Source organism: Camelus ferus, chromosome 8 (genome assembly GCF_009834535.1).
Source record: "Camelus ferus isolate YT-003-E chromosome 8, BCGSAC_Cfer_1.0, whole genome shotgun sequence".
Classification (NCBI taxonomy): Eukaryota; Metazoa; Chordata; class Mammalia; order Artiodactyla; family Camelidae; genus Camelus; species Camelus ferus.
The window spans coordinates 13697071-13723866 of NC_045703.1; the positions used below are offsets into that span (position 1 = coordinate 13697071).

At 36.3% G+C, this 26796-nt stretch overlaps 1 protein-coding gene across 1 annotated transcript in view; it reads left to right on the forward strand.

The window, feature by feature from the left end:
- Positions 1-26796, forward strand: part of EYS (eyes shut homolog) — a 1185765-nt gene that overhangs the window by 449143 nt on the left and 709826 nt on the right.

A 26796-nucleotide genomic window follows, 5' to 3' on the forward strand; every position in this document is an offset into this window, starting at 1 on the left:
ATGTACCTATCCCAAGTTCTGTAATGGTTCTGCATACTTTTGCATCTAATCTTCTGCATCTTTTGCCTGACTTTGTGTCCTCCAGGTATTTTTGATCTTATTTCTGTCTTAATAGATCTATGCTTATTTTTTTAAAATCTCATGCCTCTCCCATTCACTTAGATAACTTCTATCAGATTTCATTTTAAGTTACTTCAGGGAAAGCCTTCTCCTGACTTTTAAGAGTTACTCTAATAGATGCTTTCATAGTATTAATTATCTGCCCTCCCAGGGTATTTTTCACTATTTTAATTTTACATATATTTATGTAATTCATCGCTTACCATGTAACTCCCTACTAGAATGCAATCTCCAGGAAGGAATGGAGATACCTGGTTTTGTTCACTGAATGGAGTGTCCGTCATGGAATAGGCTTGCTCTCAGCGCTGATTCAGTGTCACAGAATGAATGCATGTGGATGGGAATTGGCTCATCATTTCTTTGACTTCAAAAGCAGGGGTAAATCATAGGCAAACATATTTTAGGTTAATATAGAATGAACGTTCCAACGTATACTCTTGTTTATAAATGAAATATGTTTCCTTGAGAGTCAACTGTTTAAAAGAATAATTAGTCATTTTATTACTTATGATACATCAGGTGATTTTAGCACTTTTATTACTGCCAACAAGCATGCATGGGAGACATAAACTCAATTCTTGCAGGTTTAAAAAAAGGGGGCTCTTGTGATAAGCAATATTTTAGGAGTGATGCTCCATAAATGTTGCCTTAGTAAAATCTCTTTTTCGAGTGTGAGTGAAACCTGTGAATATGAGATCTCACTCCCATTATTATGTTAAATTATATGAAGAAATGAATATCATCTGGGCAGACTTAATTTAATTATATGATCATTTTAAGAGCAGAAAGTTTTTTTCCAGGTGGTTTCTGCTCAAAGGATTTGAGGTGTTCATGATGACATGGAGGATGGAGGGGGAGCAGTTTACTTTCCAAAGAATGGCAATGGCTGACACTCAGCAAGAGAAAGGGGATTTTGGACCTCCAGTGTACAGAACTGAATTCTACCTGAATGAGTTGAGAAACTAGTTTCTCTAGATAAGAGCCCAGTCTAGCCCAAACCTGACCCCAGTCTTTTGAAACCCTAAGGAAAACAAAAACAAAAACAAAAACAAAAACAAAAACAAAAACAAAAACAAAAACAACAGTGCAGCCCACCCAGACTTCTGTCCCACAGAGCTGTGAGCTAGCAAATGCGTGCTATTGTCTTCCCTGGTAAATTTGCGGCATTTTTGATTTGCAGCTGTAACAAATTAATACATCTCCCGAAGGATAAATGATTCCTCAGATATCTTACATCTTATAAAATATAACAAAGGTAGTACTACAGCCCAAGACAGTTCTGGCTTCAGATCTCTAGCTGTTTTGGCACTCGATCCACACAGCACTGTACAAATCTATTAGGGGGAAAAAAGAGGCACCAGACACACTTCAGGTGGATCAGAAATTATGTTTCTTTCCCTTGAGTTGTAGATAACACAGTACAGTTTTCAAAAGTTGTTCAGTTGGCGATTAAGAGATCCAAGTTCTAATCCTGGTACAATCCTTAGCTTTATTATTTCTCTCTGATTGAATTTCTTCTTAGTTAACAGGCGATCCTTTCCAGTTCCAATCCCTATTAATTCTCTTGTTTGTTTACCTTGCCTTCAAATAATACAGCCTTGAGATATTGAAACTATCTTTAGCTATTTTTGGTATCCCAAGAGTGTCCAGCATACAATTGACCATCAATACATAGCTCATCATTATAGGTCCATGGTAACCTTCCTCCAGTTACCTTATCAATTCTTCTCTAGGAACTATGAGGCAGCGAACAGACCTTCTGAGTTTTAAAAGTGATCCCTTTATATCATTTCAGTGTAAATAAACCTTGAAGATAACTTTTTTCCAGGAATCTCTTGAAAAAAAAAAGATTCCCTTTGGATAAAATTTATTTTATCATCTACAAGCTTCATAGTTAGTTACTGAAGCTAGATGTTATATACATACATCGGAAGTGGTTCTTAGGATAGAATTAAATTGCGATAATTGTACTTAAAAGTACTTTACATACCTCAATTGACAGTTCACTGCTGCTTTTCTGAAATAAAAGAGTACGGTGGAAAACACCTTTGAATGAGAGAGCTACTAGTTTTACACCTTCAGACTTTTTACATGACTTCCTTCTCATCAGTTCATCTTCCTGGCACACACCTCCTCAGATTGCTTGTCCTTCACTATTATTTTCCCAGGTTCTCAAGAGCAGGGTCTGAATCATGGCAGCATAATACTTGGTAAACGGATTTTATTTTTTCACTCTACTTCACCTGACCATCATGCTGACAAAAATCTACCTTCGTCTATTTTAGTAGGTGTGTATAATATAAAACTGCATTTTTTCCTAAGAATTTCAGAGGCTTAACAATAAATAGCAATTTAAAAACTTATAAACTAGAAACACAAGCAAAAGTAAATATGAACATTCTGAAAGCAGCCTTATATTTTATAGGCTGTATGAATGCTAATATGCTACTTTTGAATGTTTTTAAATTTATTGTGACCCAAGCTTGTCATCAAAATGACTTTCAACTTTTGTCTATGTTCCATTTGATGTGGACAACCATTATATTTTGATGATAAATGAAAGTCACTTAAATAATGTAGAGGGATTATTTTAAAGCCTCACTACCTTTATGCCCATCAATACTATTTGTAGATCTGCCAGTGAAAAATATTATGAGTATACAAACTGCATGATTCAAGATGTTCAACGACTATATACAAAACTGATACAGACATTTCTCACCTGATAAATAACACTGAATGAATCACTTAGGCACAATTTGTGAGATTTCATCTTCCTTTGGAACATTAAATATTGGTTACCATCATTGGGAGAATTTTACACTGAATGGACTCTCACTATTATCCACAGTGGCAATCTCTGAATTTAGCAGTCTCTCCTTCTCTTGTTCTGTATACTCTTGCTATTCACACCAGCTGTATTCTCTTGTTCAGTGCAGCTAAGACATTTTTCCTCCAGCTCGTACACCTGGTCTACACTGTCTTCCCCCACTCCCATTGGAAACAAGCTGTCACAATTCTGTCTCTTGTGTCCGTTGATTGAAAACATCAACCCATGATTATGAATCTCTCTTCTTCAATTTCCTAGCAATGCAGTTAACTTCTCCAGAAGTGCGTCTTGCTTTTACAGTCTTTACTATAAAAGCAGTTTTAACTCCTCATAAGCATTTTTCAAACCTGTGGATCACTGTTGTTTAACTACAGTTCATGAGCAACTACAGAAATATATGTAAATACTGGATTTTTGAACAATAAAAACATAACCTTAGTCATTAAAACTTATTTTAAAACCATGATGTGATCATTCTTAAAACATATGAAGAAATAAAAAACAAATTTTAGGGAAAGTCATCTGAGAAACCACCAAATTATCTAAGGAAAGTTATCATGCTCGCATCATTTCCACCATGTACATTGAGGAGAAAGCAACAGGCATTTGTACCAGGTCCTAGAACTGCAGAAATGAAGTCTTAATGAGCTCAGAGACTTGCAAATAAATAATTAGCCTCAACGTGGTAACTTTCAGACATACATACAAAGGAAGGAACTATCTATCCTACTGTGTCAGAAAAATATTCAAAGATAGCATGGCATATGAATTCAAAGGAGAATATAGTTTCACAATTGGAGAAGTTAGAAAAGGGGAATCTAACCTGTGTTGTGTGAGGCATTTCCAATGCGTGTTATTAAGGAAAATGATTAGATTTCCATTCTGCAAATGGTTCACAGTGAGCCCGAGAAGGCAGGGAATATTTCAAGGGTATTATACAATGATAAGATTTTTTTTTCGTAAAGAGAAGGAAAAATCATTGAAAGTTATCAGGTTATCAGTCAGAAAATATTTTAAATACTATTTGTGTTTTAGAAAATAACTTGATGTGGTGGATGTTAGTGTAAACCCAAAAAGGGTGTTGTTGAAATAATGTTGTTAAAAAAAACACAGAGTGAACCTCTAAGCAAAGGCAGTCTTCAGGGAAATACAAAAGAAGATAGACCTCGCAGGTAATATAGAAAAGTTGTATAATGAAAGCACAACCACTCAAAACCTATGGGACACAGCAAAGGCAGTGCTAAGAGGGAAGTTTATAGCGATACAGGCCTTCCTCAAAAAAGAAGAACAATCTCAAATAAACAATTTAATCCACCACCTGAATGAATTAGAAAAAGAAGAACAAAAAGCCCCAAAAAGCAGCAGAAGGAAGGAAAAAATAAAGATCAGAGAGGAATTAAATACAATAGAGATTAACAAGACCATAGAAAAAATCAACCAAACCAAAAGCTGGTTTTTTGAAAAAGTAAATAAAATCGACAAACCTCTGGCCAAACTCACAAAGAAGAAAAAAGAGAGAGCACAAATTAGCAAAATAAGAAAGGAAAATGGAGAAATTACAACAAACAAAATAGAAATACAGAATATCATAGGAGAATATTATGAAAAACTATATGGAACCAAACTGGATAACCTAGAGGAGATGGACAAGTTTCTGGAAACATACTGTCCACCAAAACTGAATCAAGAAGAATCTGAACACTTGAACAATCCGATCACTAGAAAGGAAATAGAAATAGCAATTAAAAACCTCCCTACAAATAAAAGTCCAGGACTGGAGGCTTCACCGGGGAATTCTACCAAACATACAAAGAAGAACTCATACCAGTCCTTCTCAAACTCTTCCAGACGATTGAAAAGGAGGGAATACTCCCAAACTCATTCTATGAAGCCACCATCACCCTGATACCAAAACCAGGCAAAGACACTACAAAAAAAGAGAATTATAGGCCAATATCACTGATGAACATAGACACCAAAATCCTCACCAAAATTTCAGCAAATAGAATCCAACAACACATAAAAAAGATTATACATCATGACCAAGTGGGGTTCATCCCATGGACACAAGGCTGGTTCAACATACGCAAATCAATCAGGGTAATACATCACATCAACAAAAGAAAGGACAAAAACCACATGATCATCTCAATCGATGCAGAAAAAGCATTTGATAAAATTCAACACCCATTTATGATAAAAACTCTCGCCAAAGTGGGTATAGAGGGAACATATCTCAACATAATAAAAGCTATATATGACAAACCTACAGCCAGCATAGTACTCAACGGTGAAAAACTCAAAAGCTTCCCACTAAAATCTGGGACAAGACAAGGATGCCCACTATCACCACTCCTATTCAACATAGTCCTGGAAGTCCTAGCCACAGCAGTCAGGCAAGAGAAAGAAAGAAAAGGGATCCAAATTGGAAAAGAAGAGGTAAAAGTGTCATTATATGCTGATGATATGTTACTATATATAGAAAACCCTAAAAGGTCCACACAAAAGCTACTAGAGCTGATTGAAGAATTCAGCAAGGTAGCAGGTTACAAAATTAACGTTCAAAAATCAGTTGCATTTCTTTACACTAACGATAAATCAACAGAAGAAGAAAGTAAAGAAACAATCCCCTTTAAAATAGCACCCAAAGTAATAAAATATCTGGGAATAAATCTAACCAAGGAGGTGAAAGAATTATACACAGAAAACTATAAACCATTGATGAAGGAAATTAAAGAAGACTTTAGAAAATGGAAAGATATTCCATGTTCTTGGATTGGAAGAATCAATATTGTTAAAATGGTCACACTGCCCAAGGCAATCTATAGATTTAATGCAATCCCTATCCAATTACCCAGGACATATTTCACAGAACTAGAAAAAATCATAATAAAATTCATATGGAACCATCAAAGACCTAGAATTGCCGAAGCATTACTGAAGAGAAAGAAAGAGGCTGGAGGAATAACTCTCCTAGACTTCAGACAATACTATAGAGCCACAGTCATCAAGACAGCATGGTATGGGTACCAAAACAGACATATAGACCAATGGAACAGAATAGAGAGCCCAGAAATGAACCCACAAACTTTTGGTCAACTCATCTTTGACAAAGGAGGCAAGAATATACATTGGAATAAAGACAGTCTCTTCAGCAAATGGTGTTGGGAAAACTGCACAGCAGCATGTAAAACAATGAAGCTAGAACACTCCCTTACACCATATAAAAAAATCAACTCCAAATGGATTAAAGACTTAAACATAAGACAAGATACAATAAACCTCCTAGAGGAAAACATAGGCAAAACATTATCTGACATACATGTGAAAAATTTTCTCCTAGAAGAAATAAAAGCAAGAATAAACAAATGGGACCTAATGAAACTTACAAGCTTCTGCACAGCAAAGGAAACCAGAAATAAAACAAGAAGAAAACCTACGGAATGGGAGAAAATTTTTGCAGGTGAAACCGACAAAGGCTTGATCTCCAGAATATATAAGCAGCTCATACGACTCAATGAGAAAAAAATAAACAGCCCGATCCAAAAATGGGCAGAAGACCTAAACAAGCAATTCTCCAAGGAAGACATACAAATGATCAAAAAGCACATGAAAAAATGCTCAATATCACTAATTATCAGAGAAATGCAAATCAAAACTGCAATGAGGTATCACCTCACACCAGTCAGAATGGCCGTCATTCAAAAATCCACAAATGACAAATGCTGGAGAGGCTGTGGAGAAAGGGGAACCCTCCTACACTGCTGGTGGGAATGCAGTTTGGTGCAGCCACTGTGGAAAACAGTGTGGAGATTCCTCAAAAGACTAGGAATAGACTTACCATATGACCCAGGAATCCCACTCCTGGGCTTGTATCCAGAAGGAAATCTACTTCAGGATGACACCTGCACCCCAATGTTCATAGCAGCACTATTCACAATAGCCAAAACATGGAAACAGCCTAAATGTCCATCAACAGGTGACTGGATAAAGAAGTGGTGGTATATTTATACAATGGAATACTACTCAGCCATAAAAACCGACAACATAATGCCATTTGCAGCAACATGGATGCTCCTGGAGAATGTCATTCTAAGTGAAGTAAGCCAGAAAGAGAAAGAAAAATACCATATGAGATCGCTCATATGTGGAATCTAAAAAACAAAAACAAACAAACAAAAACAAAGCGTAAATAAAGGACAGAAATAGACTCACAGACAGAGAATACAGACTTGTGGTTACCAGGGGGGTGGAGGGTGGGAAGGGATAGACTGGGATTTCAAAATTGTAGAATAGACTACACTGTATAGCACAGGGAAATATACACAAAATGTTATGATAACTCACAGAGAAAAAAATGTGACAATGAGTGTGTATATGTCCATGAATAACTGAAAAATTGTGCTGAACACTGGAATTCGACACAATGTTGTAAAAAAATAAAAAAAAAAAGATAAAAAAAAATTAAGATTAAAAAAAAAGAAAAGTTGTATATGAAATGGAAGTTTTGAATGAGTGTATTACCAGTAATTATTAAATGACAAGCTTATTTTCACTTTAAATGTTTACTATAAATAAACATTGTTATAAATGGCATAATATATTACAGCCACAGTGCACAAAATTTAAAAGAGCAAGTTAAGATAATTTTTGGTATTTTTGCCATACTGCAATTAAAAAAAAAAACATTTTGGAACTGTTTAGGTCTACAAAAAAATATGTAGGATTGGTAATTATCTAATGACTAATGAGATTTATGTATTCAATCTAACTTTTCAAAATGAAATAATGGGTTTTCATTGTATTTATAGTGAACTACTCAAGCAAAATTAATTCGATGTGATTGCATTGCATCAATGCAGCAGAAATCAGGGCAGCTTTAGAAGGCATAGCAAGATGTTTTTAATTACAAGATGTTAATCATCAAGAATAATGACAGAATTTGTGTTGTGAATAGAATGTATAATTGGTAAGATCTCAGAAGGAGGTAAAACCAATCCTGGTATCTTAAATTATAATATATATATATATATATTTATATATATTTATAAATATATTTATATATTTTTCTTAATATTCAAGTTCTTCAAGTACAGATTACAGTTTACCATGGAGCTGTAGCTCCTCCTAGTTGCTTAGGATTTACATGTAAAATACAAAAATGCCAAGAACAGTATTATAGGTAGAGAGTCAAGCATTAAAGAAAAATCACAAAATCGTGTATAAGGAAACAAGATGAGAAAATTTCACTTCTCTTCTCCCATATAGATCCATAGAAAGCCTGGGGAAAGATGAAGTATACCAATTCTGACAGCATTTATTTAATGAATTAAAGACATATAAGCTGTCATTTGATTTTATAGATAGATTTTATATATAAGTATATATATATAAATATTTATATATAAATTATGTCTTTATCATATATATGTATATATAAATATATAATTGTATATATAATTATAAATAAGTATATATTTATATAATTATATAGAGACTCACTACAAACCATTTGCATTGTTATATAATTTATTTTTACAAAACACTCAAATTTATTTATTTTTACAAAACACTCAAGTTCATTTTTTAAAGGAAAACAGTGCCTAATGACAGAAATGCTGCTACATCTGCAAGCCTGAGATAACATGTGTAATTGCTGTATCCCCACTTAACCAGCACAAGCATCCCTAAGAAAGAAACATATGCAGAACTAGCCACTAATTGAAATGCTGCCCTTGTAAGCTTCTGGACTTAGGTCTTCAGACACAAGGAGTTTATGCGAGAGGCTTTGCACATCAGCGTTAACTTTGGCAGAAATTTATCCTGTTTTCTTTTTCTGATAAGTCAGTTCTCAATCTTTTCCTCAACCTGAGGTTTATTTTGATGAGAAATTGGGTGAACAATTGGAACCCATTCTTGTGTCATCAGCTTGCCCAGAATTTCCTTGGACTGGGGCTATTTCTGAAGAGTTAAAATCATCATAGCTCTGTTTTTCCCTCCTCTTCAATAACAGATATGACAGTAACATGACATGTAAGAAAGACTGGATCTAAACTGTCATCTCTTTGAGAAGGCTACATAAAGGTGTTTTTGAGATTTATAGTCTCAAAGAACATGCTAGCTGAGTACTTTTCTTTTCTGTAAAATAAAACCTGCAGACACACTGGAAACAGGAAACCACTACCAGGTAACGAAAGAGAGAACTTTTAAATTTGAGTGTAGTAGTAAAAAGGAACTAGTAGGTTAAGGCTAGAACAGTTACTGATACAAGTAAATATATCACTACATTTAAAAAATCGATATTATTGAGAAATTTAAATATTTGCTTATTTTTTCTAAAAAATAATATAAAACAAAGTAACATTTTCCAAAGAATAAAATGGAGTTTCAGATCAAGTTTTAAGTTATATATGAATAGAGTAAATGAAAGAATGGTGCTCAATTAAAAGCTCTACATTTGATATCTATTTCTTAAATTCAAATGAAAGTTATGCCAATATTCTACTCAGCCATAAAGAGAATGACATTCTGCCATTTGCAGCAACATGGTTGGACCTAGAGAATGTTACACTTTGTGAAATAAGTCAGACAGAGAAAGACAAACACTGTATGACATCACTTGTATGTAGAATCTAAAAAATAATACAAATGAATGTATCTAGCAAAACAGAAACAGACTCCCAGATACAGGAAACAAACTAGTACTTAAAACATTGAGGGGAGGAGAGACAAGACTGCGGTAGAGGATTTAGAGATACAAACTACTATGTGTAATATAGATCAGCAACAAAGATAAATTGTATAATGCAGGGGAATATAGCCATTATCTTGTGGTAGCTTTTAATGGAGTATAATCTGTAAAGATACTGAATAACAATGTTTATAGACCTGAAACTCATATAATATTGTAAATCAACTATACATCAATAAAAAATATAAAAATTTAAAATTATACCAATATTCCACTTGTTTAATGTTAATGTGAATAAAGTTTAAGATAATTCTATTTGGGGTGACAGAATTGACAAGTATTTGAATTCTTAGATCATTCATTTCCCTCATTCAGAAATCATAAAATGTTGTACACTTCTGTTGGTACAAAGATAAAAGATGAAGTCCCTGCCTTTCAAGGAGCACGTAGATTAGTGTAAGACCTGGACAGCAAAAATAAGAGAAGAGAGAGGGCAAAAGGGAGAGGAGAGAGGGAAAAATTGAAGGAAGATGGTCAGATGCAGGATCAGATATAATAAATCTTAAAAAAAGCATAAATGTCTTTACATTGCCCTTTTAAAAGAAGTCTGCTGGAGCAGATTCAAAACAAAATCCCAAACTAGGCTGAATTTACAAAACACATATAAAGCTAAATGGCACAGGGACAATAAAAAGACAAGACTATGCAACAATGCATCAATAACTTTGAGCCAAAGCAAGAGAAAGGAGCTATACTGGCCATTGGAAATCAGTGTGATTCTTTGAAAATGAATCGGTATATATAAAGGATATGAAAGTATTCATCCTCCTTTTTTTAATTGAAGGGTCTAACTCATCAAACTGTATTTTTTCTCACAAAAAAGCAATATATATGCAAGATAGATAGAGGAAAATAAAAGAAAATCTCAAAAAGCAAGGATTACAAAGTACCCATCATGGGACATAGTAACAGTTGTATAGTGTTACAATATTTGGATAACATATTAGAGCTAGTTTTATAATTAATTTTATGCAAAACATAGTATTTTGTCACCAGAATTTTTAATTAGCAATAATACACTCTTAACATTTCCCCATGTTGTTAATTAATTTTCTACAGCACGGTTTTGAATAACTGCCTAAAATTTCACCAGAAAGATAATTAATCTCAGGCATAGATATCTATGTATCTTCTAAATTGTCACTTTTATTTTAAAAAATCCTAGAAATAAACACCTTTCTATGTATATTTTGAAATATTTCTGGTTATTTCTTTGGGGCAATTTCTAACAAGGAATTTCACTGAAAATGCATTTTGAGTATGTTTTCACTACAGCTAAAGGAATTGTTTGCAACATTTGACAAAACTGCTTTCTAAATTAGGTTGTTTTCTACATTTTGATAGGCTTTAACTATTTGCAGATCAGCCAGGATTTTATTTTTTTATTATATTTTATTATTTTAACTACATCTTTGCCACAACTGATTATTGCTGTTTTTAAAATGCAGTCATTTGTTTGGTGAAAAATCACGTCTCACTGTTTGAATACGCATGTCACTGCCTGCTAGTGAGATAAACCCTAGTCAGGTTAAATATTTATTTGTTTCACATGACAACTTTTCCTCAAAGAACTATTTCTCCGCATAAATTATTGGGAGAAACTGTAACTCGGAAGCATTATGTATGTGTATATATGCATAAAGATCTTCACTGATGATTTATTAGTAAAATGCTGAAACAAAACAACTATTATTAAATAGATTGTGATGTATATTCTTTGTGGAATATGTTGCAGTCATTCAAATGGCATGACTGAAGACCACAGAGCATAATGGACAAAATACTCACATTATGTTATAATTATATAATTATTTTGCAGTGAGAAAATGCTAATAGATGAATGTGGACAAAATTTAAATGACAAAAAATATGTAAGATTGTGACATTAGAGCGATTATTTTGGTTTACTTTAATTTTCATAAATTTGCAAAAAAAAATTAGTAAGGTTTTCCAATCAAAAAGGAAGAGGAGGAGGAATTTGATGATGATCTTAGTGCCACTGTCATCACCATAATTCAGGTCTGATTATTCACAACTGAGCTCACAAAAGGGCCACCTTCCACCCCCTTGCCGCTGACCTCCCACATAACTTTCAATGGTGGCTCTTTTTTAATGGAATAAAGTTGAAATTTTCCTAATATGTTATACAGAAAATTACTTGAATATTTAAAGTGAAGGCTCTCATTTTCGAGTCCCTGGGTTTATATCCCGGATCTACCAGTCAATGACAGACTGGTTTTCAAGAGGTTACATACAGTCCTTGTGGCTAAATTTTGTTTTCTGTAAAATGAGGTTACAAGTGGTGCCTGAGTCTGGTGCCCCCCCGTTATCACAGTGATTGCCGAGTTCAGAAGACTCTGTAAGTGTTAATGACAGCATGATTTCCGTCACCTTCATACTCGTGGTACTGTAAAATTCTGCCCCGAGTTACCTTTTAATTCACAGACCCATTATGCATTATCTTAAAACATGTGGAGAAAAGGTCTTTGGCACACATACACATCATGCAAATTTTTCTCCTATAGCTGCCACACCCCAACTCCCACTACTGACCCCGTGGGCTGCCCTTTCCCATCCCTGTTATGTGTATGATTACAATTCCCTAAACTCCTGATCAAACTCAAAACAACAGTAAAGTGCCTTCTCAGTATTGTGATGGAACCGGCTTGTCCTGGCTCATGAGTGCTGACTATTTAGTTTTTATGAATGTTGTGAGCTGGTTGACATAATTTTGGCACACTGATATCAAAGAAAAAGATGAAGGGAGGAGGATACAGCTCAGTGGTAGAGTGTATGCTTCCTTGGCATGTATGAGGTCATGGGTTCTATCCCCAGTACCTCCATTTAAAAAAAAACAATAACTAAAAAAAAAAAAAGGTGAAATGATTTGAACCAGGGGAAGTAGATGGTGTTGTAAATAAGCCCTCCTAGCCATTTTTAATTCTGAGAGTCAGTTGTTAAACATTTACTGGCACATCACTGTGTCTTTACACCTTTAAGCTCTTTTGATTCTTATATGACACATTGGATCATTAATTTTATTTTATTTTTTTTAATTTCTAAAGTTTATTGACGTATAGTCAGTTTACAATGTTGTGTCAATTCCTGGTGTGCAGCATAATCGTTCAGTCATACATACATATACGTATATTCCTTTTGGGCCACTCATTTTGAATCAAAAGACATCTCTCTCTTTGAAGTTTGCTTTCACCACATTTTGATACAGGAGGAACCAGTCACTCAACAGGACACTTCTCAGTGTGCCTCTTCTGTCTCCTGTGGATAAGATCTACCTGACTGCTGGGTTAAAGGATGACTCAAATGAACACATAGAAAATTCATTTGTAAATCATAAACTGTAATAAAGAAAGGAAGTACTATAATTATCGCTCCACATTTCATCTTAACATGACTTTTTAAAATTAAATATTTTAGAGAGGTATTATTGTTTTTAAAATGCTACTCTAGAAACAATAATATGTTTTACTAAACTATGAGTTAACATCCAGCTCATAAGCCATCGCCTATACCTTTTGCACAAAGAAAATGTTATGCTATTGATTTAAAGATTATAACAAGCACTGAATAAAGTTCTCAACATTGGAATATTCAATCTGAAAGCATGGAGGTCACTGGATATTTTTAATCATGGATTTTTAATTCTATGATCAAATAGACTTAGCTTTAAAGTACACTTCCTACTTAAGTAAATTGTGGAATTAGGCATATAGAGAACAATAGAGATTGTATTAATTAGATTTTTAAAATTTTTGTCCATGTAACTCAGTAATAAGAATAATAAAACTAGAGATGAATTTACTATAAAGCTAATGAGTTTAAGCTCTAGGGCCCCTCACTTAGAAGTGGTTCTTCTAAGGTCTTGCGTCTAATTTTGTATTTGTAATTTTACATTCTTGTTATTAAAGCAGGTTCCCAGTAAGCTCCGGGTCCCTTTTTCAGTTCTGACAGGAACATTCATCTTCCCGTCTAAGTGTCACGGTTCAGAGCTCGGGCTGAGGGCCTGGTGCCTTGTTTCCCCAAAGGGTCTCTCTGATGTGTCTCATTGAGTCACTGCACCTAGATCAGTCTTCATGTCACAATGTGTCTGCACATAACCTAGAGGGTAGGGGGTGAACAAAATCTTTACATTTAATCAAGACCCTGGATTTAGGGCCCATTCAAATGAAAAATTGAAAACGTGAGCTTTTCATTGATCTCTAGGTTCTTGGTGGAGTTGGCAGAAATGAGAGAAAAATACATTGCAAAAGGCTACTATACGTTTCGTTCAGCGTCCCAGGACCCTGCAGGTTGTCTGTATTGGTCAGCTTCTAATCAGCTTCAGTCCTTTAATCTTACATTTTTTGAATTATTAAGGAAAGATTTCAACTGCTTAAGATGTATTTTCCCAATGTAGTAGTATAATTTGAACTACAAATGACAATTAAGGACTGACTAGTTCTTTTCTGATTCTTACCAAATACAAAAATTTCCAACATAGTGAGATTCAATTCAATAATTAGTTAAATCTGGCCTCACTGATACGAGATACTATATTTATTTTCAGAAGTGATAATAAAATGATGTAATGTTTGGTTGATAAAAGCAGATCCTAATGTTCCTGTGCCACATGTCACCACTCACTTGCTGAGGGTGAAGTCTGGACAGTCACAGGAGAGAGGCTGGGGTGGCCAGGAAAGGGGGGCCCACTCGGTCAATATTCTGACACTAGTCATGCCAATATATCTGATTCAGTATCAGCCTTGTTTATCTAAGTGCAAGTGTCCTATATTGAATTTTAAGCATATCAATATATTTTTCTTAGTTTTTATTAAATATAAATGCAAGTAGCCTAAAACCAAGCTTTTCTTGAAGATGTTTCTAAGAACACTACTTGTAAGCTGCACTGAGATCAGCAATGTATCAGGGAGTGGATGACACCCTCTATAATGACAGCGCAGAGAGCAGCCAAGGTGGCAGAATGGAAGGACCCTAAGCTCACCAACTCTCACGAGCACACCAAAATCACAACTAACTGCAGAACAACCATTGATGAAAAGGCCTGGAACTTACCAGAAAAGAAGATCTTCTACAACTCAAGACATAAAGGTGGAACCACAATGAGATGGGTCGGAGGGGCGTGCCCATGATATAATCAAATCCCACACCCCTGGAGGGGTGACCCACAAACTGGAGAATAATTATGTTATAGAGGTTCTCCCACAGAGGTGAGAGTTCTCAACCACACATCAGGTCCCCCAGCCCAGGGGGTCTGGCACTGGGAAAAGAAGCCCCCAGAGCATTTGGCTTTAAAGGCCAGTGGGACTTTATTGCAGGGGCTCCACAGGATTGGTGGAAATAAAGATTCCACCCTTAAAGGATGCACACAAAATCTCATGCTCACAGGGACCAAGGCCAAAGACAGTAATTTTATAGGCACCTCGGCCAGACCTGCCTTCTGGTCTTGGAGGTCCTTCGCCTGGAGAAGTGAGGGGTGACTGTAGCTTACCCCGAGGACATAAACAATGGTGGTGGATGTATCGGGGAGCGTTCATCTGTGTGAGCACTTCTGGAAGCTGATATCTTGACACCAAGACTTGGCTCCACCCAACAGCCTGTAGGATCCAGTGCTGGGACACCTCAGGCCAAACAACAAACTGAGCAGGGGCACAGCCCCATGCACTGGGGGCAGGCTGCCTAAAGACATCCTGAGCCCACAGCCACCTCTACACATGCCCCTAGACACAGCCCTGCCCACCAGAGAGCCAGGACACAGCTTTATGCCCCAGTGGGCAGGCACTGACTTCTCCAAACCAGGATACTTGCGCAAACGTGCCTCACCCACCTGGGGCAGCCTCATCCCCCAGGGGCAGCCTCATCCCCCAGGGGCAGCCTCACCCACCAGGGGCAGACACCAGAAGCAAGAAAACTATGACCCCACAACCTGCAAACTAAGTCTGCACATGCAGGCTAGACACTACTCTGGGGCCAGCTGGCCCCTGGCCCTTGGGTGATGAGAGGGGAGTGCATAGGACATATCCTATAGAAGACCACTTCTCCAAGGCTGAGAAACATAACTAACCTGTCACATACATAAAAACACAAACAGCAATTTAGAAAAATGTGGCAACAGAGGAATATGTTTTAGATGAAGGAACAAGATTTAAACCCTAGAAGAAGAACTAAGTGACTTGGAGGTAGGCAATCCACCCAAGAGAAGGTTGGATTAAGCTCTAGGGTAATGATGGAAAAGATGATTAAAGAATTTGGGAGGCGAATGGAGGCACAGAGTGAGAAGTTAGACATTTTTAACAAAGAGCTAGAAAATACAAAGACTAACCAAACAGAACTGAAGAATGTAATAACTGAAATGGAAAATACACTAGAAGGAATCAATGGTAGACTCAGTGAAGAAGAAGAACAGATCAGTGAGCTAGAGGGTAGAGTAGGGGAAGTCACTGCTGCCAAACAGAAAAATGAATGTAGAAATGGAGACAGTTTAAGAGACCTCTGGGACAACATCAGACACATTAATATTCTTATTATAGGGGCCCCAGAAGGTGAAGAGAGAGAGAAAGGGCCTGAGATAATATGTGAAGAGATAATAGCTGAAAACTTCCTTAACCTGGGCAGGAAACAGTCACCTAAGTCCAGGAAGTACACAGAGTCCCATACAGGATTCACCCAAAGAGGAGCACACATAGTATGCAGGAGCACATAATAATCAGAATGACAAAAATTGAACATAAGAGAGAATATTAAAAGCAACAAGAGAAAGCAAAAAGTAACATACAAGGGAACTCCCATAAGGCTATCAGCTGATTTTTAAGCAGAAAACTCTACAGACCAGAAGGGAGTGGCACGACCTACTTAACATGATGAAAAAGAAAAACCTATAATGCATAGGGCAAAGAGTTTAAGAACACTTGTAATAAGGTTGTTTCTAAGAATGCTACTGGCAAGTTGCATTGAAAAGAGTGGTACAGTGTTATATGAAATAGTGTTCTATATCAATATAAAAGCAAACAGAAGTTAAACCCATTCTTTAATTCATGGGGAGGAAAAAAAGATTTTGATATACATATGAGATGAAATAAGATCACTATTTTGAAGCAGAATAAGATATGCATAATCAGAAACAAAGAGTTGTATGCATTCGCCTTTATATGTAATAAACCATGAGGTCGATCCTAGTGGTCTCAGTTCTCAGACTTACGAGGTGGAGGGTGGAGGGCAGCATGCGATTGCTGAAACTCCAACTGCATGTGGCTTGTTGGAGGCATTCTTTCAGATGAGCGCAGAGCACTCATTCCTGAAGTGTGTCCTTCAAGGTTTTTGCAAAACTAGTGCTTTGTAAAAGCTTCTGGGCAGACACACTTAACTATCAAATAGCCCTATGAGATATAAAATAGAAATTATTATTTTATATATGATTAAGAAAAGTGAGTTGTTTCAACTACAGCAGAACCTGTTAAGTGAGTGATAGTTTAAAGAATGAGCAATTTTCTGCATGACATGAGCAAAGAACCGAATAATTGGAAATAAAATTCCCTGCATTTATTTGAAGTCAACCCTCCTGAACTTATTAGTATTAATGCAAGGCAATAAATTATAACACCAGCATTTTTAAGGGATGTGTGAATTTCATAAGTTCTAACACTATTTTGCTATGTTCTTTACAGTCAACACATACAGCCCTGAGATGACAAGTGATCATCTCTGCATTGGTACAGGATCTGACGCACCATTTAGAAGCCCTGTTCTGGATGCTAATCCTTTCTGTCTGATATCCTCCACTATGAATCTGCCCTCATGTGTCTGTTTGTGCTTACAGATACACTGCATACCTCCATCTCGAACAGCTTCTCACTTTTCCAAAGCTCTCAACATAGTTGCCTAATCAGACACATGCCTCATTTCACATGCCTCTCTTGACTTGCTCATTTAGTGTGATCTAAGAACAGTCAGGGAGCAACATATATGAACTGGAATATTGCTTTTGCTTGCCTTAGCAATTTTGTCAAGGGTATTTTGAATCTCTTCTTCAAAAGTCCCTTCTAATGGCATAGTAATTGTTTTTACGACTTTTCCAATGAACTATGAAGTACTCTAATGTCAGGCTACGTTCTTGTGGTAATGAAGTCTAGGAGTGGGACGCCTTCATTCAATCCTGGATGGATATTGAAGAGATGCCCCCCATTCTTTTTATATAAGAGATATGAAAAGATGAGGCAAGAGAAGACTCAAATGAACATCATTATTATCTTCATCATTTTCATCATCAAATATTTATTGATACTTGTCCTTTGCCCAAAGCTCTAAGGACTACTGTAATGAATTTTAAAAGCCACTGTCCAATCTTGGAATATTTATAGACAGAAAAAGAAAGCATCCGTAAAAGTCTCTTGGAGAGCTTTTGAAAATAGACATGGGTTACACAATATCCCTGTAAAATCTTTCCAAACAATGAGAATATGAGCAACATGGTTGTTAATTAATTGCTTAATCCATGCTTATTTGATCCAGTAGTTGAAATATTCCATATTTATATGCTGCCAATTCAACTTTTAATACAGCAGGGTGTCTCTAGAGATCAACATATAATCTAATTATACTTGTTTTATGGCATTTGGAATATAAATTCAAACTATGTCACATGATTTGATCCTTGTATTAAAGATATTTGTTTTGCTACTAACTATAATTTACCTACCTTCAACTTTTTTATCGTCTCTAACCAACTATTAAAATGAGTTTCCAAGGAAAATATTTATTTCCTGAAAATGTTTCATAGGTCAGGCTGCCCAAGAAAGAGACAGAGATTTATATGCAGGTGACTTATTGAGGAGTGTTCTGGACAACAATGGCTTTAAGGGAAAAACAGAAATGGGATTGGGAAAGAAAGATGCTGAATTAAGATGTGTTCTAACAGAAGCCCCAGGAAATGACTCAGGGCACTCTGAAGTTGGAGGAGTCACTCTCAGACACCCACAGCAACAGTGAGGGCACCTACACTTGGGGGAGGCAGCTCCCTTAGGATGAGGACGATTCGATTTGTAGGGGAGATTTCAGCTCCAAACTGTTGGCAGGCAACTCCTACAGCAGGAGGAGAAATGAGTTCCTCTCTTCTGAATGAAGATCTGGGACGTCCACCACTTCCTCTTCTCTGGTCAACCCTTTGTGCCTCTCACACCCAAACATTTTCCAAAATTAGTATACCTCATCTTTTGAATTATGATTTATCTGTTTTTTGAGTCGATATTCAAGGAGATGATGACTGGGAAGAAGGGCAACTTCTGTCACTGAAGCTGGTCTTAATACTGCAACTGATAGTCATTTTCCACCTCTCTTATGCAATTTACATTGCCCTCATCCTTGGGTAGCAAGCATGCTGTTTAGCGGATTACCTGGTGAAGGAATCTAGGACCTTAGTCCTGAGAGTCCTGATCTCCTAAGCAAGGCCTTGGCTGCCGTGTCTTGCCACTTCCTGACTATTGGACAAAGGAGCACCAACACATGTCCCACTGTGGATGCCAAGCATTTTCATCCTAGCCCTCATTTCACAACAACATCCTATAGCATCCTGATGATCAGTGTCAATAACTCCTGTGGGGATCATCACTTCTTTCCTGACCTGATTATCTCTTGTCACAAAGACTTGGAAATGGCTAAGTGGAAACCATAGAATTCCAAAAGGGGACTTTCCCCTGGAAGTCGGGCCTCTCCATGCATGGAGCCTGCATTTTCAAGAATGCAAAGAACAAGTCTCCATGCTTCACAGAGAATGAAGATATGTGGTTCCACTCTTTTACCCCCTGTTCCCAATTCCTTGTATTATGTCAACTGAGGACAGAACGTCTTATCACATCATTGATTTAGAATGCGTACGTTATCCTGTAAGCTCTCCTCTCCAAGCTGGCACTGATTTAGTGCCTAACAGTCTTTGGCTGGTAAGGGTTAGAGACATTGGATCCCATGATTACCTGATCACTACTCTGCTGTTCTATAAAGTAGTTTCTTTGATCCACTGAGGTGTCATAAGGATTTCATATTGGTGGACCATCACTACATAAGCCCTTCAGTAGTAATATGGCTAACTCCTTTCTGGCAGGAAAAGTAAGAAAGATATTCCCTTTAATGAACAAGTGACCATTTGAATTTTGGAAGTTACTGACTCCTAAGTTCATTAATTATGTGATTCTTGTGTGCCTGTTTTAATTTGATTAGGTCATTCATAAGCATCATCCTATTATGGAAGTTATAATCATTTTCAAAATGTTACCACTATTTGGATGCATTGAACAGGAAATAAGTAGGCTATTTGATTACTGACAGCATGAAAAGATTTATATATGGCATTTAGCAGGAAGTGAAAGTAAGTAAGTAAGTATAATCTCTGTTCTCAAATAACTAATAATCAAGTGTGAAAGACAAGATGAAAATTCACATAAACATGCCTTAAGTATAAACTGATAAATGTGGTTAGCTATTTTTTATTAGGAAATATCAGTGGAAAATTATTAAATGAGTTTGAATTTTGGTAGGACTTAATTAAAGACATGCTTTAAATAGGCAGAGATGGAGAAATGACTTTCCAGGCAGAATTATCAGGAGCAAACATGGATATAAATTTAATTCTAATCTAATTTTATGAAAGCAGTGGTCCTCACATCTACTTGTGCTTTAAAATCAGCTGGAAATGTTTTTTGGATGTAACTGTCAGGTCTATTTCCCAGAGATTCAGAATTGGGAATTTAAGAGGGGAGGGTGTAGCTCAGGGGTAGAGCACGTGCTTAGCATGCATGAGATCCTCAGTTCAATCCCCAGAACCTCCGTTAAGGAAAAGAAAAAAAAAGGGGGAAAAATAAATTGGGAATTTATAGTTTTAAATACTCCATGGGTGATTTTGTTCTTTTATCAGGTCTGTAAACTAGAGACTAGAGTAGCTGATAACACCAGAGGGACAGTAAGAAAGGCAAGACTGACCCAGAGGCTAAGACAAAATTTATCTCAGGAGGCAGCAAAGAGTCCATAATGTATTTTGCTGGGATAACGCATGTGAAATGAAAAGGATTAGAAATCAGAAAGGTCATTTTGGAAAACTTGTCCAACGTGACAGACTCGCCAGTGTGGAGAAGAGTGTAAAGAAGGGACAGAGGCTGGAGGAAAGTTACCTAGACAGACAGATGATGGAGAGAGAGAGATACACTTACATTTATTAGCATATACTATTTCTGTCCTAAGACTGTTGATGCATGTAAATATTTTACTGATTGTATATATAAAGTATACAATTTATACACTTTAATGGCTTGTTTCTGGAAAGAATTCCTTAATTTCTGATATAAAATTTCTCCTACAGAAGCAGATGTTGAGGAAGTCCAACAAGGAGGGTTTTGACACAAGCGGAGGCATGAAAAGTTCCCCCAGTTCTACAGCTAACCATCTACTCTGCTTAGAAAAGGAGTTGCCTGTGCTATTAATGAAATTGAGAACTCAAATTTTAGCACTGCAAATTGAAAATGAGTCCAAGTATAAACAGCTGTAACCCCAAAGCAAGCCGCTGGATAAGAGGAAAGAACTATAGTTGAGACATGACAAAAGGCAGAACATTTTTGGTTGTGTTTCTTCTCTTGTCAAACAAAATACACAATGTTCATCAACAGATTACTTGGGAAATCTCTATCAAACTCTCATGGAGGGAGGCTGCGATGATACCTGCCGAGTCAAAGAGAACTATGACAGGAGTCCAGAACTATGACCGACACAAAATAGATGCTCAATTAATCTATATTAGATAAATTAGTGAGCAGTAGGGAGTAAATGATATAATACAAGGCAAAATAGGCAAAGAACTGAGACAGAGATTTTGTGTAAGCCTTTGATAATGTTTACTCAATACTAAATATCATTTCTTTCATATTTGCTTGGATTCATGGACATAATGTCAAAGTGTTCATATTTTAATCCTATGAAGAAGGATTACTGTTATAATCATAACATATTATAAATTCATTTATTATCTTCTAGGTGCTCCTAGAATTGTATACACTCTTTCCACTTATCTCTCAACTATGCTTTAACAGATTTTTTTTTTGAGTTAGTGTCAGTTTACAATGTTGTGTCAATTTCTGGTGCACAGCACAATTTTTCAGTCATATATATTTTGATCCACAGTTTACAGGTAAGAAATCTGACAGTTGGACACCTTGGTAATTCTGGTATTATTGTGTTTATTCTGGGGTTAGTTTTTATTTTGGGTTTTCCATTTATGGTGGTAATACACAATTTCCTTTTTTTTCAAATACATTAAGGCATAGTTGACAAATGACAAGCTATTTAAAGTGTACAAGGTGATAATTTGATATCCATATACATTGTGAAAAGACTTCTCCCACCTGGTGAATTAATGCATACATCACCTCAGAATTTTTATCTTTTTTTCCTTTGTGTGAGAACATTTAGGTTCTCCTCTCTTAACAAATTTTAATTATATAATTTAGTATTATCAGCTAGAGATGCCACGCTCTGCATTAGATGCTTAGGCCTCATTCAACTCAAAGATGAAAATTTATACCCTTTGACGAACCTCTCCCTATTTCCCCCACCTCCCAGCCCCTGGCAACCACTTTTCTTCTCTCTTTTTGTATGAGTTTAATTTTTTTTTTTTAGTCTCACATGTAAGTGACACCTATGCAGTATTTGTCTTTCTCTCTTTCTCTGTCTGACTTAGCTTAATGTTCTCAGGGTACATTCATTTTGTCCCAAACAACAGTCATTCCCTCTTTCTCCAGGTTGGTAATTATGTGTGAGGAGACCATTTTGAACAAAAATCCAGCCCTCTCCACACCTGCATTTCTTTTTAAGTTACCATGGAAGCTTCTCTGTTTGAAGATTAAAAAAAAATGTAGAGATTCCACACAATAATTCTCCTTGACTGCACAGGCAACACAAACACACCTCAGAGGAACCGCCTCATTCCAGAGTCTGATTCTCACCATTGCAAGGACTGACAGTTTCCTTAGAATTCAAGAGCTGCTTTGTTCCTGCTTGGGAAGAGGCAGAGACTTCTGAGGAAAAGAAGCAAAGAAACAAAAATGACATGTAAAACCAAATACAAACACACACACACACACAATGATGCATTTCTTTAACAAAGATCTAAATGAATGCTGTATTGAACTTAGACACAAAATCCTTGCCCTCACAGAGCTAAGCTTGTAATGGGGAAGAAAGAGAAAAAAAGAAAAGAAAAATGAGTAACTCTTCCAGACTGTTAGAAGGATCTTGCTTGCTATGGTGAAAAAACAAAACTAAACAAAACTAAACAAAACAAACACATAAACCAGGGGATGCAGTTTCAAACAGTTTTCTCAATAGGCTTATTGAGAAAGCTACATTTGAATAAAGACCTGAAGAAATAAAGGAGTGACTCTTGTAAATATCTGGGAAAAGAGAGTTCCAGAAAGAAGAACAAAGAGTTCGAGGAAACACAGGGAAGTCGGCGTAACTACAACAGAGTAGCCAAGGGTGACGGTAAAACAAGGGGAAGTTAAAAATGTGCAAAGGGGATCTGACTTGTGTAGTGCTAAGGGACTCTGGGGTTAAAAATGAAAAATAAGGTTTTACAGGGACCAAAATGTCCAGGTCAGTCAATCATTACATTCTTACCCTTTCCGGAGACTACTTGGGAAGTCAAAATATAACCACAGTAAGATGAATGAATAAAGCATTAGGGAAAAATGTTCCTAAGATAATGTCCATGATGTGTCCTCCCCTACATGGGGACATGCTGTCCACCATGGAGACGGTGTCTTGTTTCAACTTTCCCGTCTCCAAGTGAGACTGGATGCATTCTGTACAACTCTCCTTAACACTTCAGCCCTCAATCTCACTTTTGGGGTAAATACACCATTTTTTTAATGTGTTCATTCACTTTTTTTTAATTTTTAATATTTTTATTGAAGTGTAGTTGATTTACAATGCTGTGTTAGTTTCTGGTGTAAAACATGTTATTAAATTATTTATATACATATATATATATATGTATACTTTTTCATTATAGGTTATTAAAAGATATTGAATGTTATTCCCTGTGCTATACAGTAGGACCATGCTGTGTATCTATTTTATAAACAGTAGTTTGTATCTGTTAATCCTAAACTCCTAACTTATCCCTCTCCCTTTCCCCTTTGGTACTGTAAATTTGTTTTCTATGTCTGTGAGTCTCTTTCTGTTTTGTATATAAGTTCATTTCATATCATTTTTTTGGATTCCACATATAAGTGATATCATATGATACTTGTCTTTCTCTGCCTGACTTTTTACTTAATATAATAATCTCTCAGTCCATTCATATTGCTGCAAATGGTGTTATTTCATTTTTTATGACTGAGTAGTATTCCATTGTATAAATACACCACATCTCCTTTATCCAATCATCTGCCAATGGACATTTAAGTTGCTACTATGTCTTGGCTATTGTAAATAGTGCTGCTATGAACATTGGGTACATATATCTTTTCCAATTAGAGTTTTCTCTGGATATATGCCCAAGAATGGGATTGCTGGACCACATAGTAACTCTATTTTGTGGTAAATAGACCATCTTTTTTTAACTAGAATTTTCATCATTGATTTTGCTGGCATTTTACATCACAGTACAGAGAAACTTTTCACTTATCTTCTTAATTGGAATAATATGTCTCTGAAAACACCTACATCACTCATTTAATATACTATAGTTGTAAAACTTTTCCTAGCAAAGTGATAGTAATCAAGTGTTAAATGTGTACAGGGCCCTGGGTTAGTTGTTTACAACACATGGTTTTACTTTATTATCTCAATAAACCTAGGATGCACTAATAAATGACCCTCATTTACAAATGAGATGCTTGAACAATTGTGTCTGCACTAAATATGACTATTGTCGTAAATATCTGCCTTTTCCTGATGGAGGACCATTTTTTCCCATCTCATTTATATTGGGCTTGATCATGTGACTTGGATGAGCAAGCTAAGTATATGTAGAAGATTTAGGAACCTGTGTATGTTTGCCAAGTGCCCTTTTCCTTCTTCAACAATAACAGCAATGTCTCACTCAGATAGAGGATGCTCTGTTAACCTGGGGTGCACTGTAGCTCACCATGGCCAGGGAATGTGAGTGAGAAATAAACCTGTGTGTCATGAGCCACTGAGAATTAGGGAAGTTTCATTTTTTTTATTTTATGTTTTTTACCTTTCTTTTTTTTGGAGGGGAGGTAATTAGGTTATTATTTATTTATTTATTTATTTATTTATTTAATGGAGGTGCTAGGGATTGAACCTATGACCTTGTGCACGCTAAGCACGTGCTCTACCACTGAGTCTTACCCTCCCCCCTCCTTTTTAAAATTATTACTGCAACCTAATGTAGGCTGAGCCTAAGTCTTGCAGGTCCTTTTAAATATAGCTACTGATTTGACCAATTTACACACATTATTTTTCATGGCATCATTCATATCCAAAGTTATTTTTAGATAGTGACAGTTACAGTAAAAAAAAAAAAAAAAAACAGTAACCATTAAATAATAGGATTTTGACTTGAAAACTGACAATCTCTAAAGAGAAATTTTTAAAAATATTTTTTGCATTGGAAACCTCATAGGCAGTAAATCAGACTCTCCTGGTGTGCCTGGTCTAAAAACCAGGCACCTGAATAGACAATTCTGACACGGCATGTGAGTTAGTAAAGTTATGGCATCACCTTGTGAAATGGCTGCCTATCTGCCATTAGCACTGCCCCCCACCCCCGTACCTGGTATCCAGCCAAATCCTGAGGCAGCTAACTCACCGGAATGCCCACGCACTCTTTAAACTGTTTATTCGAATTTTCTCAGGTTTCCTTGAGAAACTTAAAGTTTCTCAAGATTCCTCCATGATCATCATAGAAGCTTATTGGTCCTCTTTCTCCTATATGGACTCAATTAATTTTTAAAGTAGCCAGTGCACTCCGTTTGCTAAACCATTAGGACACACACATCCATACAGCTACAGTATTAAGACGTAGTACGGTAGTATCGCGTGGTGGCCAACAGAATGGCTTCTGCCACTTACTAGCTGTAAGATCTTTGCTTCATTTTCTTAATTTATAAAGTAGAGAGTAATTTCCGTGTCAGAAAAATACTATAAAGTTATAATCTGTTGATCTATATAAAGTTCTTAACAGCATCTTTTACATCATATGGTCTCCAAGTACCAGCTATTATCAATGTTTTACACCTCATTGTATTGTATAAGCTTATCTTTATTCCCAACTGGCTCATGTATAACTATTTATAGGCATTGTAATAGCTTATTTTTTAATAAGATTATCTTTATTCCCAACTAGGCATTATGTTCTTGGCTATAAGAGCCATGCTTTCTGACTGGAACTGTTAAAAGCTAGCTTGAGGCATATTACATTTTTAAGAGTTTATTTGAGCAAAAATCAGTGTGAATCGGGCGACATCCCATCCACTGTAGCAGAGAGAAAGGAGCCCCGAGGAGCTGTACAAAATGAAAGGTTTTTGTAGCCAAAATGGAGCAGGAACAAAGAAGTTATACTAGTCAAAGCAGTGGGCAGGTTATTGAACATGTAGTTTCCTGCAGGGGATGACCGGAGTCCATCAGGCAGATCACCTAGCTGACTGGCTGGTTTAAGACTCCATTTCTGGGAGAGCAGAAACTATAATTTAGTCTTGGTTTGCCGCTGTGGAGCCGTAGCACAAATGATCCCATTTTGAACTTGTCTTGTCTTTAACAGAACTCACTGTCCTGCTCAGCACATCACTTACTCACATATCATAGTTGCAAGACGATCCATTCGAACTAATGACTGGAGGCACAACTCAGAGCGAAAACAATCTGAATTCCAATGTGCTGTCATAGCCTGTGTAATCTGGGAGCATCACTGAAACTCTCTGGACCTTTGTTTACTGGGCAGTGGGTTGGACATAGTGATATCTGACTCCAGGCTTATTTAATGAACATCAGCTAAGATAAAATACATAAAGCCTTCAGCACAGGCCTTGCACATATTTTAAGTGCTCAGTCAGTTGTCATTTGTGTTAGTAGATGC